At 41.4% G+C, this 17,406-nt stretch overlaps 2 long non-coding RNA genes across 2 annotated transcripts; one reads left to right on the top strand and one right to left on the bottom strand.

Annotated features, from left to right (window-relative positions):
* Nucleotides 1-833: 833 nt before the first annotated feature.
* LOC111097797 lies at nucleotides 834-7,498 on the top strand. The gene is made up of 3 exons (XR_005366191.1): nucleotides 834-941; nucleotides 3,298-3,495; nucleotides 6,283-7,498. It is a non-coding gene; the product is annotated as an uncharacterized LOC111097797 (long non-coding RNA).
* LOC119876739 lies at nucleotides 4,905-16,839 on the bottom strand. Its single transcript, XR_005366190.1, has 5 exons — nucleotides 16,614-16,839; nucleotides 15,126-15,437; nucleotides 13,035-13,309; nucleotides 12,060-12,114; nucleotides 4,905-5,939 (listed from the first exon to the last, which is right to left on the bottom strand). It is a non-coding gene; the product is annotated as an uncharacterized LOC119876739 (long non-coding RNA).
* Nucleotides 16,840-17,406: the final 567 nt, after the last annotated feature.

Genomic DNA, 17,406 nt, shown 5'->3' with positions numbered 1-17,406 from the left:
GTGTGGCGCGCAGCTCCTTGCGTGTAAAGGAGGATCAGGGCAGAGGAGTGATAGAAAGTGCGTCATCAGGCAAGGTCACCTTGCTCAGGGTTTTCTGCTATGACAATATCCATGTTCACAAGGGCCACGTCTCCCGCGGGGGGTGTGGACTTTCAGGAGTCCCAGACCATCGTGAGCTCTAACCCTCCAACCCAAAAGATCCGGGCTGGGGCATGAAGTTGAAGCCTTGAAGACTGAAGGAAACGCAGCCCATTTGTGGATCCACTTTGTCATTTCCAACTTCTTCAGTCATGTTTTTCTTTGCAATTCAATGTGGTGACTAACAACATGGTTATTTAAGTCAAAGACCTTGGGTTTGAGAAATCACAGTGGAGAAGAGTTTCTGGTAAAGTGACTCCGATTCACATCACACACACACACACACACACACACGCACGCACGCACCCTGCACACCGCACCAAGTTCAAAACACAAATAAGGGGGAAACAGGACATTGGAAATGAATGGAATGTGTTGTTTCATTTGATTGCCTCTCGGATCATATGTTTGGTAAGGATATGAATATAAGCAATGTGGACAAAATTAAAAAAAAAGAGGAAGCAGTGCCAACCTCATCCGTTAGGAATAAGGAGAGATGTTTTGAGACAAAACTGTTGTTTCCTCCCCCACTAAAGATTCTTGGCCTTTCCAGTTCTCATCTCTGAACGTGGCTGTGAAGCATCAGATTCCGCTGGGTCTCGCGCCTTCCACGCCCGCACCCTCACCCTCACCCTCACCCTCACCCACGCTTATCTGAATATATAAGCCTGCCCTTTGCTCAGATTTATGGGTCGGGCCAGGGCCGTGAGTATTTACAGTGTTCTGACCTGAGGACCCCGGGCTGAAGGAGAAGAGGAGGAAACCGGGCCCATTCCATAAACAGACACAGATAGGAGGGGGAGGTAAGAGGCTCTGCTAGCACTTAACATTTTTAACTATTTGGCCAAGCTTAAGAATTAGCGATTAGATTAGAGGGAAAGAAAAACGAGAGATATGGGTGCAGACTTGGGGGGGGGGGGTCAGCTGTGCATTTTTACTTTAGTCCAGTTACTCGGAGGTTCTAGGTTTGGGGGGGGGCAGATTGAGTGGGGTCGGATTTAACGTGGAAGGTCCGAAGGCAGACAGACGGATCTACAAAATGCTTTGGGAAGGCAGAGAGTCTACGAAGATGAGGATACAAACAATATTTAATAAGTTGGAAATTTTCTCTGACCACGAGTCGTGCTCCTCGTGTGAAGCAAGACCCCTTGCGTTTTTTTTGTTTTAAACTGTAATTGGTTATAGAACAATCTCCCGCTCCATGCTTAAATGAGAACACATTGACATAGATTACCCAATCAATTTTGAGTTGAAATGTTTTTTTCTGGCCACTTGAAAGCAGTTCCATTTTCAAACGGGGCAGCCTCGTCAACAAGGCCGCTGGCACGCGCGCCCGGTCGAATGGGAAGCACAGAGTCGTCGAGTCTTGAGCAGTGATTGTGATCAGCACCCCAAGAAACTGAGCAAACCCCCCCTTCCCCAGGGCTTCCTGCACCTCTGTGCACGGGCAAAAGGTGAAAGCACAAATAAGCTACTTGCTGGAAACACTTGAGTCTGTGTGGAAAAACTGACCAAATTCGAAGTAACGTGGCATCAGAAGTCAAGTACAATATTCACGGGAGGCCCCGAGAGCAAAGCGCCTGGGATGACACGGTGATTCATCCACAAATCAATTTATATTGCAATAGAGCAAAGGGCTGTCACATACATGAGTGAAACATCATCAAATTGTGTCTTTTTGCTCCTTTTCATATAAAGCAATCATAGCCCCATGATGTTACCTATTAAGGCATCTGCAGGAATGATGGAACTGTTTGATTGGAATTTTTTTTGTTTTGTTTTGACTAAGATATAGCCTGGGTAATGAAGAGGCTTGTTATTACAGCCCATTCTATGTGGGTTCCTGTGACTGGGATTGAATTATCACTAATAATTGCAGGAGAAAATGCGTATGCTTAGCACTGTGTGTGGCATTTCATAAATGTTAACTTGTTTGTTAACTTGCGTGATGCTAACGTGTGCTGTGATTACTCAGATCGTTAGATATCAAAAGTAAAGTTAATTCTACGACTGAACTTTGAAAAAACTTATGATACAAAATGCACTTCGATGCACGTTCCTTTCCATTTATGTTTGGCATTTTAGGTTGAAAATTGCACATAAAAGTCAAACCTTCGGAGCTAAAAAAAAGGCATTGGTTTATTAGCTGGGTGCTAGCTGACTATGTGACAGTGAAGAGTTGGGCCAAAAAAAAAAAAAAAAAAAGAATGGGAAGAGCTGCTCCAACAAGGTTGCATTTCTGGAATAAAATGCAGATCTAGAATAGTCCAGGAAACTAATTTTTTTTTTTTTTTTTTTTTTATTGCTATCATGTCTGAGCTTCTCTCTCCTCTAAAACCCGAGACTTCCGCTTGGTAAATAATCCACGCTCCAAACAGATGCAACCGCATGAGGAGTGTTTAGGAGGAATTTTGGGACAATTACATCACAGCTAAAATGCTTCCCTTGTCGTTTCTGTTGAGGTCCGTTTGCCGGTGAAATCATTTTTTTTTTTTCTCTCTCTAATATGGTGCGGATCACAGCAACGTGGGTTCAGATGTAACCATGTAGGAGCAGAGGCCTAGCTCGGTGTGCCAGGAAAACACACGCACGCACACACACACACACACACAAACAACAACAAAAAACACACCACGCACCACAAAGAACATTGAGATGAATGGCTCTATTTTATGAGCCATAAAAGTTTTATTCATCTTGACACTGAAACAGGTTTAGGCAGTGAGTTGACACGCCTTAAATAAATAAGTGGAATTAATTCCCCAGCCCTTGAAACAATAGCAGCATGCATGTCGCACGGAGAAATGCCCCATTGTTTCCTGTGGCTGCCTGATATTGATATTATTTGTGTTTTTCTGTGCCGCTGCCTCAGGGGCCTGGTTGATCCACTTCAGATTCATCCCCTGTTTTATTAGAGGTTGAAAAAGGTTCAAGACCTGTTTGTACCACAGCTCCCACCGACAGCTAAGGAACCAGTTTGGCGTCTGGTTTGTCTGTTGTTTTACTGCTGACCTTCAAATCAACTTTAACCCCTGACCTCTGGAGGCATCTATCATGACAAGAGGCTGTTTAACACAAATGGTGCCCATTTATAGGGGAAGAGACTCAGAAGATTTCCTTTTTTATGAAGAATTTAGTTTTTCACCCCTCTTTTCTCAGTCACCACAGGTGAAATCCCTCTTAGCAGCTGGCTTATGAAATAATGTGAAGGGAGGCCTTAATGAGCAGAAAGCACCCTCAGCTGGAGATAAATATATGCAAATGAGATGCACAAACAAAGGAGCCTGGACAGAGAAATATCTGCAATTCCAGCAAAATTCTGCCTGCAGCTCGAAGATGAACAGCTTTGATAAAATGGTAACAAAAAGCACCTTTTTATCCTCCAGCGTGTTTTACATTGCAATAGACCATTGTCATTGCAACCCAGTGGAGCATGCAGAGGTTCTCTGCACTGTTTCAGAAAACTGTTTAAACATTTGTTTTAAGGCATTCATGAAATATAATCAATGGACTGCTTCTGTGTTGTTGTTGTGATTTTTTTTTTTTTTTTTTTTTTCCTGAGTGTGTTTCAGATGTCGCTGTAGTTATTTTACCTGTTGGTCTTTTCGGGGGTTTAATGTTACTGCCTCGCTGTGCTATTTCACTTTCTGGGGACTGTTTCTGCCACTGGCGAGAATGGGTTTGTGTTTTTTGTTTTTTGTTGTTTTTTTTTTTTTTTTTTGGTTGTTTTTTTTTTTTGGTTTTTGTTTTTTTGTTGTTTTTTTTTTTAAATTTCAACGGAAAGAGATTCCAAGTTAGTAACTAGCCCAGATCGGCTTCGAGGAAGGGTTGGAACCATCACAGAGCAGCACCCAAACAACTACTTTTAATGATGGCAATCAAGTGTGTAGAGCTAATTCGGAGACAGGCATGTAACATGCTGATTGTAATAAGCTTTAAAAAGGCAATCTCTAACTTTTAAAAGTCTCTTTTTAATTTAATCGTCCTTGGTTCCTATGCTGCCAAAACAAACAAAACCATTAAAATATGTTTTCAATATGTATCTGCGGTGTTATTTGATAGTGTTTTAAATTAGCAGCGTGTTGGTAAAATATTGATTTGATGAGCTTTAAAAAATGGAAGAGCTAAAATCATCAACCTATTTGGGGGCAGGGGGTGGGGGTGGGTGGGGAGGGGGAACATTTCTCTTGAAAAAGGAATTAGGCCCCGGCCCCAAGGTCTTGCCAGAGAGAGGCTGGACCCATGACACGGAAATTGCTGCATCTGAGCGCACGTCTGACGTTTAGGTTAATAATCAAAGCAGTTGAGGTGAGAGCAGAAACACCAGACACTTCACGTGTGTCCAAGTACCCTTGCTCTAGAAGCTCAGCGAGGTTTGGTCCTTTCATTTTTAACACAATCCCAGCTTTCTGCAGTAGGGATGTACAAGGATCTTTACATTCTCTTCGCCTAAATTATTTCATCCCGGTTGCTTGCGCTGGAGTGGAGACGTTTCTTCTGAGGACTGTGTAGCTTTCACATTTTATGTGCATTTCATCAGGCAAATGTCAAATTTGCTAATAACAAGAAAATCTCCTCATTTTTAATCACGCCACTCCTGTTGCATGGGGGTGGGGGGTGGGGAAGGGGGGGTGGAGGAGGGAACATAAATGCATGGAGCGGTCTGGCCAAAGGGAAGAAGGCGAAAATGCTTATTTGGGTTTTAAAATGACATCCGCCCAGTTAGCTCAGTGGCTGCGTCGGTGCATCATTAAATTCAGGATTTCAGGAGTTAATAGAAACTTGGTTCTATTAGGGATGCTTTTTCAAGCCCAGGTTTGAAGCAGCATAATTATGTTCAACTGCTGTTGTTTGGAAAGGGCGAACAGCATCTTAGGCACAGAACAATGAAATTACAGCTGAGATTTAGGTTAGCAAAAGCCGTCTTCTCCAGGCTTTTATGATTCATTATTTCCCATTAAATACAGTATTAGAAGTGTACACTAGATAGCTCATGGTTGCTGCTCTCGGAGCACATTATCTATATTACACAGGTCTGGGGAGCAGAATTAGAAAACTTTGGGGGAATGAGCAATATGTGTTTGCTGATAGAAGTACCATATGGCTCATCTTCTTCAATTGCTTTCATTGCGACTCTGATGCTGGAGAAATTAAAGTTTTATTTGATGTGGCACAGCTTAATGAACTGTCTTCTGTTAGGAAAATTGAATATGTTTCCTGTTATTTGAGCACAGAGCCTCCATGGTTTGGCTGATGAGGGATGCATTATGTATTGTTTATTTAGCATTTTGAAAACAAAAGCAAGATATTGAAGGTAAAATTGATTACTGCTGGATTGCATTATATAATCAAGTTTTCCCCCTTTTAAATTTCCCTTTACAGTCCTTTTGTAATGTTTTAATATGGGATCGTTCCACGTTCTCGTTTCCCAAAAATGCACAGAGCTTGGTTTCTACCGAGGTACCTTTATTTGTCAACAAGCCACAGGAAACTCTAAACTCAGTATCGTCACATTTGTGAAGTTCAGAGGAGAATGTTTGGGAATGTTGAACGCAGTTCAGTTTGTGTGAACCTAATGGCAAAACTTCCAGTTTGCCCCTGGTCGGTTTGGAGAAGCCAACGTTTACTAGTTGAAAGAGGGATGTCATTTTCTTTTGTTTGAAATAGACCACGTCAGAACACGCTGGGGAGGGGCCACCAGAAAAGGAAGAGTTTGGGGATATCTGGAAATACAAACCTCGAAATACCAAATTTAAGATTTTTGATCTCAGTTGTCCGTCAATGAAAAGGCCGGGTTATAACTGTGAATTGAAAAAAAAAAAAAAAAATGAAGTGTATACTCCATGAACTTAGATTTCTTTTTTTTTTTTTTTTTTTTTTTTTTTTTACTGAATAAACATGATCAAAGAAAACATAGAATCAAAAATATATTCACAGGATGAGAGAACTGGAATGTCGGTCCACGTGAATGTTGTCCACTCCCTGGAGAATCTGCAAAAAGAGATACCTTCAGCATCTTGTTTGATTTCCCCCATTTTTGTTTTGGATCCGATCCTGTGGCAGAAATCGAAAATCTGACTAATCTCTAAAAAGACTGACTGTAAAATCATCTAATCACTGTGTTTTCTTTCTTTTTTTTTTCAGTGAGAAATAATCCTCCCCTGTGCTGATGACTCAGGCTCATGAATCTGCAACAAGCAAGTGGGATAAAAAATAGTTAAAATGAATCAACATTTATCTGGAAGATACAGTCCTGACCTTAAAAGAAAAAAAAAAAAAAAAAAAAAAGGCCATTTATCTTCTGTGTCCTGTGATGTTTTGAGGATTCTGGCAAATATGGCAGTTAAACAAACTTCTTTCACAATCTAAATACTGTCTGTTCAAGAGAGGCTTCCAATGTTTATAGCTCATAAGTAAAGAAAAAAAAAAAAGAAAGAAAGAAAGAAAAAAAAAAGAAAACCCTGGTATTTTACCAACACGGGCGCTCTTGAAAATGTCTCCGAACAAAGTGTTTAAGCAAAAAACTTTGGCCACAGAGAGTCTCGATTGCTCATTCGCCTTCTGATTTCCTTTTTCAAGGAGATGCTTTCATATTCCGTCTTTGCATTCCTTTTCTGGAAATCAGCAAATTAATTGCAAAAAATTAACGCCTGACGAGTGACCTGGTCATACAAACTTCCTCTAGAAACAGTTGAGAGGAAAACATCCCATTTTTATGAACCCCGTCTCCTGCCAGGGGCCTCGGAGGAGGAACACCATTATGCATTGTTATCAGCGTGGTGTAATTTGACTGTTGACAAAGTATCCGTGGCAGTGAGAATGAGCGCAGTTAGAAGTGTGGCGGATTGTAATCAAGAAGATGCTTAGCTGTGCAACACTGCATCTTGAGCAGATTTGAATCAACATTGCCTTAAGGGGACACACACACATACCAAAAGGAAAGGGGGGAAAAATCCATTAATTTTTAGAGGAAAATTAGAGTGGCACTTGATGAAGTAAAATTTGACATGCGTTAATTGCTCTGCAGCTCTCCTAATTAGAGATTTTCAAATTCTTTTACTGCTGTCACCATGATGGCACATTGTCTTGCCGGACAAACCCTGGAATGGCAAATGCGTTTGATCGGGAAGTTTTATGGAGGGAGATTGGACTGTGTCCTCCGGGCAGTCCACGTCCAGGAGGTGGACAGCTGGGGAGCAAAGGGGGGTTTTCAGCATCACCTTCGCCGCAGAGAAAAACAGGCTTTACTAAAATAGTTTCATTACAAGACTTAATGTAAAGGAAGCAGGTGCTGATGCGATTTTCTTAAACGGACGGAAATGTTCCTTTGATACTCGTGCCTCTGTTTCATATGAAATATTTCAGGTGGGGAGGGGGGGAGGGAAAAAAAAGCCAGTGAAATGCTACATTATATACACATTCTCATATTTCTACTTCTACTCTTCTGAAATTGGAGAGAGGGGGATTTGAAAGGCCATGTCATATTTTTCCCAGGTCTGAAGTCAAAGGCAGCAGCATTCCTGGTTCCCCTTCTTACCTCGAAGTAATTATGCTGCTCCCTGGCCCTCAGGATGGCACCAAATATGACACCATCATAATTTTGGTTTCCCTTTTTCAACCCCTCTGTCCGGCCCCGGAACCTCTCTTAATTCATTAACATATTGAATTTTTTTTCAATTTTCCATTTTCTTGCAATAACAATATTAATGCCGGGGTGAAAGCTTGATTGGAGCTAAATTACTTGTTACCTGCTGGCATTTATTTATATGGCATTGAATTATAAAGCTTTGCTATTGTCATGCCTTGGGCGAATTGTTTATGACACCAGTAATAGGAGTAATTGTTATTGTTGAAATTACCTGTCAGCTACCCATAGCAGTGGCCCTTGTCCCACTGACAAATAGTGACAAGGGAGAGGTATCCTCCGTGCGTCCCCCTGATGGCTTCTCCTCTGATAATAAGAAGTGCAGGGCCTCTGATAATTTGCCTGTCACTGTTGAGTGCAGCTCAGAGAGAGTTAGCCAAATTGTTGTCATTCACTTTGACAAAGACGGCACGATGCCCCTGTGCAGGAGGAGGATTATCAAAATAAATGAAATCGCTTACACCCCCTTTGTTTGTTTGGCTCAAGAATCTGCCTGGCTTTGTATGAGGTGGTGAAATCAGGGTCCAGGTCTAGGCACACCCCTCTCTGTTCATTCTAAGATGAGGATCCCAGGGAAGAAAAGGCACTTTAGGAGCCTCGCTGTTTTGCAATCTGCGCTGGCTATTTTTAAAGTGATTTTCAGATCTGAAGGGAAAGTCCGTAAAATTGTAACGAGAAGTCTGAACGTGTGGCTGAACGCGTGCGTTTAAGCACAGGCAAAATTCACACCTTTCTTCTCCTACCTTCCTTTTTATTCCTCTTCCTCCTCCTCCTCCTCTTTTTTTTTTTTTTTTAAATCCATGCAGGCATTCAAATTCAATAAATGTTCAAAAATGCACATATTTCCCAGTTGCAATCAAGTTTTCTCTAAGACCGTAGAAATCTGCATCTTTGACTCTTAGAGTCTTTCAAGATTATATAGTCAAATTTGGGATTATTATTGTTTCAAATGGCTGCTTCCTTTCCATAAATTACCTCTTATTTATGTAATATCTTCTATGTGTAAGGAGATAAATGAAACGTAGTTCCAGGTATGAAGCATCAATTATCACAGGCTAACAGAGGAAGCAAAATGACTCGGTTATTGCCAGAGCTCCAATATAAATATTTGCATTTTAAAACCCCTTGGTTGCAGCCTGTGAACCTGTCATAGAGAGAGAAGAGGGGGGGACAGGAGAGTCAGGGGAGGTGTCTGGGACTGTCCACACCTGAAAGAAAACGACTTTAAAGCAATCCAACCTTTGCTCTCATGAAAGCCAAAATCACTCTCCCCATTCCACAAAGGGCATCATTTCACGCTAGGAAAATTCTTATTTTTAAGGGGCCTGTGAGGTTATTCGTCATAGATCTTCTTGACAAACACTTGCTGTTATAAGACGTTGAAAAGAAAAGAAAAGAAATAACTAGGATAAATGTAAAATATTGGCTCCTTACAGGATAGTAATCATCTGTTTATTGGTCTCTACCAGACAAGTAATGACCAAGGCCCGCGTTAAGTGCCAGCCACATTGCCTTGGGCCCTTCCCTCCTAACACCGGCCATCATCTGATTAGAGAACCTCCAAGAAGTCACTATTGCATAATTTTCTGGGTCTTAACAGTGCAGGTTCGCTGGCAGGAAAACTACCTAGGAGGGTTGATAAAGCCACAGTGAAACATGATTTTATTTACTCCACTTATGCCTCGCTCGCTGAAAACGTCTCTGAGTATCTCAGATGCTGGTGGCTGCAGAAGAAACCTAAAATTGGTTCAACTAGGAATTGTGGGAGAGGTGGGGGAGGCAGCAGGGGTGAGGGGGGGTGCTGGGTGGGGGGGGGGGTGTTGCTGAGACAGGAAGCGGAAAATTATCTACCCCTTGAAGCTTTCCGTGAGCCGCACCTAGAAGTAATTAGCAGCATCGTTTTGGGGCATCTAAGCCCATTCTTAGGCGTTCTGTGTTTAAAGCAGGTAAAAGCAGTTTTTCGCAGTGCTAAGATCACACAGGCAACAACATGAGGGTGGGAGTAAAATGAGTTTTTAATTCTTAATAATAACCATGTAGTCGTCTGAAGGCAACCAGTCACAGGTTAACCATGTTGAATGTCCCTTGATTAACAAGTGGAAGGCAGTGACATAATTAAGAGGTTATCGGTAGTAATAAAAATGCTCAGACCTGTCTCGGAATGTGATCCCTTCAGCAGATAATTTTTAAGAATGTAGCATGTCCTTGCTTCCTCTGTCGAGACCCACGTTAGTGATCCCAGGAGGGAAAATAAACATACGTTTTTAAATGAAGATATTTAAAATGTACCCCATATTTCAGCGTGTTGCTGTAACCCGGTCTTTTTTATGTCCCTCCTATAAAACCTAAATTAAGCCTCTTAGGAGTGGTTTTGCTGCAGGTTTCACCGAAAAACACAATACATGCTAGACGGTTCCAGGGGCCGGGTGCACTTTAACGTGTGATCGCACAGTTTCCCCCTTGCAAGCAGCGGGCTTTTAAAAGGATGAGCCTTCTTTAAGATTTAGCTTCATTTGAAATGGAAACTTTTAACAAATAGCAATTGCTCCTGGAGCTCTATTGATAAAGTGGCAGCAAATCTTTTCTCTCTCTCTCTCTCTCTCTCTCTCTCTCTCTCTCTCTCTCTCATGTAACATTTTGCAACACCCATCAGTGTCAGGGGAAACTGCACACGTCTCCTTTGCTGCTCCAAATAAGGCTCAGCAATGTTAAGAAAAATGTCAGAAAAAGCTCAGTGGATTAAAGTAACATTTCTGCACCATGTCACGGAGCAGGGCAGGGTGGGCTGGTCTGCGTAATTCTGAAAGATATTTTGCGCGAAAGGCTTACTTTATGGACCAGATGAAATTGTATCTGGAGAGATTTGAGATTGCACTTGATACTACACAACATCCAGTTGTTGTTCTAAATCTCGTTACCCCCTCATCCGCCTTTGGTATGTTATTTTTTTATTTTATTTTTCAATCGGGGCAATGATACACGCTTCTCTTTGTGGTGTGCTTCTGCACCCGGGTGCAGCGTCAAGACGCATTTCAGACCCTTCAGTGCCTTTTTCTCTTCTTTCTAAAATTCCTAGGATGTTCATTCGGTGAAAGCAGTAAAAAAAAACGCGGGGCTCTCCTCTTGCGCATGCAAATTTATTGAACTAATCAGTCCTTTTTCACTTTAAATAAAATTTGTATATGGCCTTGGGGATTCTCAGAGCAGTTCTTTTACAGATACAAAAATATATACATACACATATAAGGCATTTACGCTTAATACATGTATTAAAAATAAATTACCGGCTTGAGATTTTTAGTTTTGTTCTCTTTTTCTAAAGAATGCTCAGTAATTGCACAGGAGTATCATGGTAGTAAACTATCTCAGAGCATCCTACGTATGTAATTAAAACTTCACAGTTAAAAAAAAGAAAATAACTCGCAGATTCATTACTGGCTACCAATAGACATGGCAAGATTAGTTTTACAGAAACAAGGTAAACCTCAGCTGATTTTAAGTATAAACTTTTTCAAAACAGCTTAAAAATGAATTTAGACAAATTTGTCTCTTAACCTTTAAAGATTTCCTGCCTGTTTCTGTACGTCCTTTATTACATTAATTTTTTATTTAAATTACACCATTAACTGGATATGAATTTATCAAGAATACATGTATTGATTTATAAAACAGTACCATTAATTATTATAATAGCTAGATGTAGCTGATATTACAAAGCCATTTAAAGGTTTTTAATATAACTTGGACATACATAGATAGATAGACATTATGGACAAGACTACAATTTAAACTGGCTACTAGCAGTTAATGAAATCCTTGATTTATATTCTAGTTTAGAGATTGATTATATTGTTGCTTTGCAAAACTATTTATATTATGCCATTTTTCAAAGGATGTCTCAATAAAAAAGCTAAATAAAATATTCAGTCAATTCCCAAAGCAGATTTTGTTTTCTGTATTTTAAATGCTAGTGAAAATAATTGATTGTGTGTGTTCCAAGCTTTGTCATTTCCATGCCAGAGGTGGCTTTCCTGAAGGGAGCCTCGTTTGCAATGCACACTTTCGCACACTCTTGATCCTTTGCAGAAACAAACCCCTTCTCTTTATTTCATTACCAACGTCGCTCCCCGCACCCCCGCTCCAAGCCAACCCACGTATATCTCACAACCACCGCCCCCACCACCACATCAGGACACATAAGTCTTTTTGGCATCTTTTATGTTATGCATCTTTTTTTTTTTTTTTTTCCTTAAGGTTGTGGAAAACTGGGACTTACCCCAAAGCCGCAAAGCAGGCAACAATCACGAAGAGTATTTGGGTAAGAATGCAATCTGAAGAGAAAAAAAGAAAAAATGAGGAAGCATATCAGCAAATAACTGTAACACTTTCAAATTACTTTTCAAATGATAATTAGCCAGCGAAGAGATTGAAAGTTAAATTCTTTTCACATTGTACTTGGTTTGGGTCTCCTGGTCTCTTTATTTATATCACTTTTCCTTGCCTGGCAACATATGTTACCGATTTATTATAGTATTTTTACTGTTAGCAGACAAATCTGAAGGCTAGCTGAGAAGGCTAGCTTCATCTGATGACTTTCACAACAACTGCAGGGCATCCTTGAGGGTGAGCCAATAGGCTCTTTTGAAGCTATAATACCATTAACCATTTTGATGCCGAAATATTTCCTATAGCTCACTGTGGTTCTCTTTTTGTAGGTGCTCTGGGTTTCGCGTATATAAAAGTTTAACGTGAATGATTTGTTTAGTAAATATTTCACTAGCCTTCTAAGCACTTTCTTCCATGTGTTGCGTAAAGACCAGACGAAGGCTTTGGTGTCTTTATTTTTCCCTTTCCTTCACAGGACGCTGAAATCTGGACACACATTTATAAGTAAACAGCTATCAAGCATCAAGTTAAGTTGTCACTCCCCCCACCACCCCCAGGCCATTAATTTTTCTGCTTTGCTACTAAAAGAAACAAATACCCTTTAAAGGACCACGTCTCTGATCTAGGTACAGCCCAGAGAAGCAAAGTTCAGGCCCGAGAGATGCTCTCTGGCTGAGCATCTGAAATCCCTTTCCCAGTTAGGGATGCGTCCCTTAGGCCCCTTCGACGGCGGATGCGAGGGCCCGGCCAGGAGTTTATGCCTTTCGATATGCACGTGGGAGAAACGTCTGTTTTACAACCGTATTCGTTGACTGAAGGTATTCACGTTAAAGCTGCCAAATAACTAACTTCTACTTCTGATCACCTGCAATGTCCTCCCGTCCAGATTATCCGGTTACTTGAAAATCTCAAACAATCTCTTTCTCCACTTCAACGTCCCACGCGGCCTTCGGACACACGTTCTGGAACCTCTTCCGAGCCTCCGTGGCTTAAAGTTTTAGAAACTAAATCTCGGATTTGGGAAGCCAGTGTTTCTCGTCCACAAGGTCCAGCTCAGCAACCAAAATGTATCATAATCTTGATATTAGAGTTCAGGAGGGAGTAGAACCGGGATATTCATGGCAGCCCCGAGGGGTCTCACTGTCCAAAAAAAAGTGAATTTTGAGGACCTGAGATGCGGCGTGCACCCCGAGATGCAGAAGGGGCCAAGAGATGGGGTCTGTCCAAACACACCTAGCCTCGCACACGGTTTGCAAATCAGAGCAGTGCCAGAGCTTTCCAGGATATTTCAGAACACCCCCCCCCCCCAACCTGGTTTTAAGACACTTGCCTGTAGAATTATTTGCCTTTGGAACAGGTGGTAAAACAACTACCATCCAACTCACCATTCAGCTAGTTCTATTTTTTTTTTCTTTCTTAAAAGTTCTCAGATCTCCATCATTTGTACTTCAATACACTTACCATAAACTTTGTTTTACTATTAATTGCGATTACCCCAGCACAGTAATAATAAGTAAATTTTATATTAAACGTAGAGACATACATAGTTTCATCCCAGTCTACCGTCGGGTGATCTTTAAGGGGGCTTTTTCCTAATACCTCTTGTCAGATATTTACTGTTTCTATTCCTTTTTTTGGCCCCAGGAGGCAGCTTACGGTGACTATAGGTCATTTTAAGGAAGGAGCGATTATGATCCAAAGGATTTCAGCTTCAGAGACCGGGGCTGACTTTCTGCAGGCACGAATGCACAGCAGTTCTGAAAGCGATCGCGAGTGGGGTCACGAATACCCAGGGGACTCGGTGCTGGTCCCGTCATTCCATGAAGGAACCCATCCTGAAGGCACCGATGAGGATGCGTTCATTTTAAATATTAATTTTCTCGGGAAAACGCATGAAGACAACTCTGTAGAAGGCCCTAGAGTTTTCTTCTTCTAAAAAATCATATTCCTGAACCAAAACAGAATCCCCAGCAGAGCTTTATCCCCATATTTAGAGGCATGGCAACTGTGTACGTGGCACTCCAAGCTCCTTAGATGCCTGATGCTCGGGTCTCTTCTGGACTAGGGCCTCTGCTCCAGGATATAGAGCCCTTCATAGAGGGAAGGGGCTGGACGTCCCTTCTCTGCTTCTCTCAATCTGCGCCCTCCGCCCTCCGCCCACCCCATTGTCCCTCCCTCCTCCACCTTAAAGCAGGTGCCTTTTAAAGGCCTGAATCGAAAGGTTCAGGTTCCTCCGGCCTCCTGGCTGGGCCTCTGTCGTTATCATTCTGAAGAATGTCTGAACGGCCCCTTCCAGCCACTGGCCCAACCCTGAGCTGGGATCCCCCCCTTCCCTGTTGTTGCTCACCTCCACCCCGACCCCCAAGGGCCACCCCCCTGCTTTCTGTTTTGTCCATCACCTCGGTTCTTTCCCCCTGTTTCTGACCTGCACTTTTTCTGGATCAGACGCAGGCAGGTTGAGAGGTAATGAGAACCAGATGGACATAGCGCAGAAATTGCCCAAATGGGTATGAGAATGTGGGGAGCTGTCAGGCATGGAGAGAAGCTGGAATTTTTCAGCAATAAAATGGGATTTATCGCCACTCTACCACAGTCATTGCCGACAACCGTTTACCTTGACAGAAACCCCATTCCAATAGGCCACGCCGATGCAGATTCTTTTTTCCCAAAGAGTGATGATTGGTATTTGTTCTAAGGCTCAAATGGCCTGCACTAAAGGTGAAGCATTAGGCCAAAGTCCTGTATTCCCCACTGAGGCAAATGAACCTGCTAAAATAAGTTCCTTCCACAATGGCTGTGTAATTGAAACCAGAAAGTGAGAGAATTTGATAAATTGCTTGACCCTGAAGGAATGTTAAGGTCATAAATTTTCATTGCATTTTTTTTCCTCTCTCTCTTTTTTAATTTTTGTATATTGATTATATTTAGTATTTGCTTCAAAATTCAACAAGCTTACCGATCATCGGTTGTGGCCCTAGGGAGAGCACGGTAAATCATCAATTAAGAGGGCAGGGGCCATGCTCCCCTCATCTTCCAAATAGGAATGTCAGCTCCTCAGTATTCCAAGGACAGTCATGGAGGTGTCTTACACCTCAGAATTGTTCCAACTTTGCACGCAATTTGTCGTGGCATGGACAAAGTCAAATCCACAGGAAAGATTTTTCTCAGAGGGTGCTGCTACACTTCTATCATTTAAGAATGATGGACTGTTAAGAGACTGGCAATCCATTTACAGCGATCACACCCACACACCTTTTTCCCCTGGAACCTGAAAGTAAGAACAATGGTATTTTAGCTGAAAAAGGCGATCCTTCCCCTCTTTTAGGTAAATTGAAAGTGTGCGCCTGTGCGTGTGCTCGAAAGCACCCGTGCTTCTGAACGCTGGTTTTCTTGGCAAGTCCACTCTGAAATTTCTCAAACTTACTTTTTCAGTATCTGGATTATCTTAATGTGGAAATAAAACGTAGGTCATAAAAACAGCCCAAACCACACGTGACATAATGTAAAACGGACTAAAACGCTAAAGTCATCACATGGTAGCAAATTTCTACACATCTTGCTTTAAGGTTTTACTTGTTTTTCTAAGAAGTGGATGAACGAAGCTTGTCAGCATTTTAATTTAGCCGTATTTTCCAGCGATCGCTTGCAGTGATATATTATGAAGAGTGGACATATCTCGACACTCTATCACATTAAATAATTTCTTGATAGCCAAAACCTCTGGTCCTTGGAAATTTTAGAGAATAACCCATCTCCCTTCTAGTTCTGTGCTTGGCCTGTTCTCACTGTTAAATACATAAAATCTGAAGGTATCCAATCACTCATGCGTAGCTTTTATGTTCAGAATTTTCAGAATTCAGGAGCCCCAAACTGGGATGCAGAGCAGAATTTCTGACTGACCCCCGGGACAATTTCTGTAATTTAGGAAAGACTCACGCCGACTTATTCTCAACTATTAATGATCCGCTTACAGACCGAAACCAATACTAGCTCGGGGAAGGCATAAGTATTAAGTAAGCACACGTACGTTTCTTGAAAAACATCTAAACTGTATAAGGAAAAAATAATTAATGATGCATTCCTTAAAGTATTATCAGAAGCGGTGAGGCTGGATAATTTCCAGTCCCATGCCCTGCTTTCTTTTGTTCAAAAGTCATCAACGACAATATTTACTCAGAGTATTTATCTCAACAAAAAAAAAATTGGGGATCAATAAAGAATCGGGAGAGTCCACACAAGAAATAAATTCAAACCCTTGCCATCCCAAAACACACAAGTCAGAGAATTTGTGAGTGATGCAAAGCAGTAAGCAATAAATAGTTCCGGGGCTGTTGAAAATCTTAGAATCGAGCACCAAAAGTACAGAGGAAAAGCTAATTTTCATACATTAGTGCCCATGTGCATATAAATATTCTAGCAAGAACTCAGCAAGCACATGCTTCACCTCGTAGAGGGGAGATCACGGTGTAGGCACGATCCACTTTTAATCCGGTGGCTCTGTCAGCGTTAGAAACGTGACTTCCTCCCTCTGCACTTGAAAATTTTGTTGCGAGCCTGTCTCAGGAAAACAAAAAAATAAATAACTATATGCATATGTCCGTATAGATACATATCTGTAAGTATAAATAAAATATGAACACAAAATGGCTTCCATCACTAATATTTTTGCAAACTAACGTTCAGCTGATGCAACTCAATTTTATTTTGCATCACATTAGTGTCATAATGGTAATGACTAGCCTTTATTCACTAACAGTTTGAGTCAGCACTTTGAGACATTTTCAAATTAGGTCATACTGCACATTTGTGGCTGATACAAAGGTTGATTAAGAGAGCTGCACAATTTTAAAGTGATGTGGTGTGAGTTGAATTAAGTTCTCTCTGATAGTTACGGGAAATGTGAGCCACCATAACTAAGCAGAAATAATGTATGGGCTATAGGGGAGAATATATTTCCACAGAGTGCTTGAAGTCATACTCATTTACAATTTCACAAAGTCCTCTGTCTGTTATGGAAGAATTTTATCATGGGGCCTCGAAACAAGCAATGAATTACAATAAGGACACTGGAGGCCTGGTCCTCAGTCCTGTTGCAGTGAAAGTCAGTTTTTGCCTTTATGTCCCTTTTGATCATCTCAAAAAAAGAGCTTTTTTTTTTTGCTTTATTTTCACCCCCTTCTAGACACTGACTACTGCCTTTTCTGAAGTCCAAATGATCCCATGTCACCACCAAACCA

Source organism: Canis lupus, chromosome 10, assembly GCF_011100685.1.
Source record: "Canis lupus familiaris isolate Mischka breed German Shepherd chromosome 10, alternate assembly UU_Cfam_GSD_1.0, whole genome shotgun sequence".
Lineage (NCBI taxonomy): Eukaryota > Metazoa > Chordata > Mammalia > Carnivora > Canidae > Canis > Canis lupus.
The sequence above is the reverse complement of the archived record's forward strand: the minus strand, read 5'-3'. Positions and strand labels throughout refer to the sequence as shown.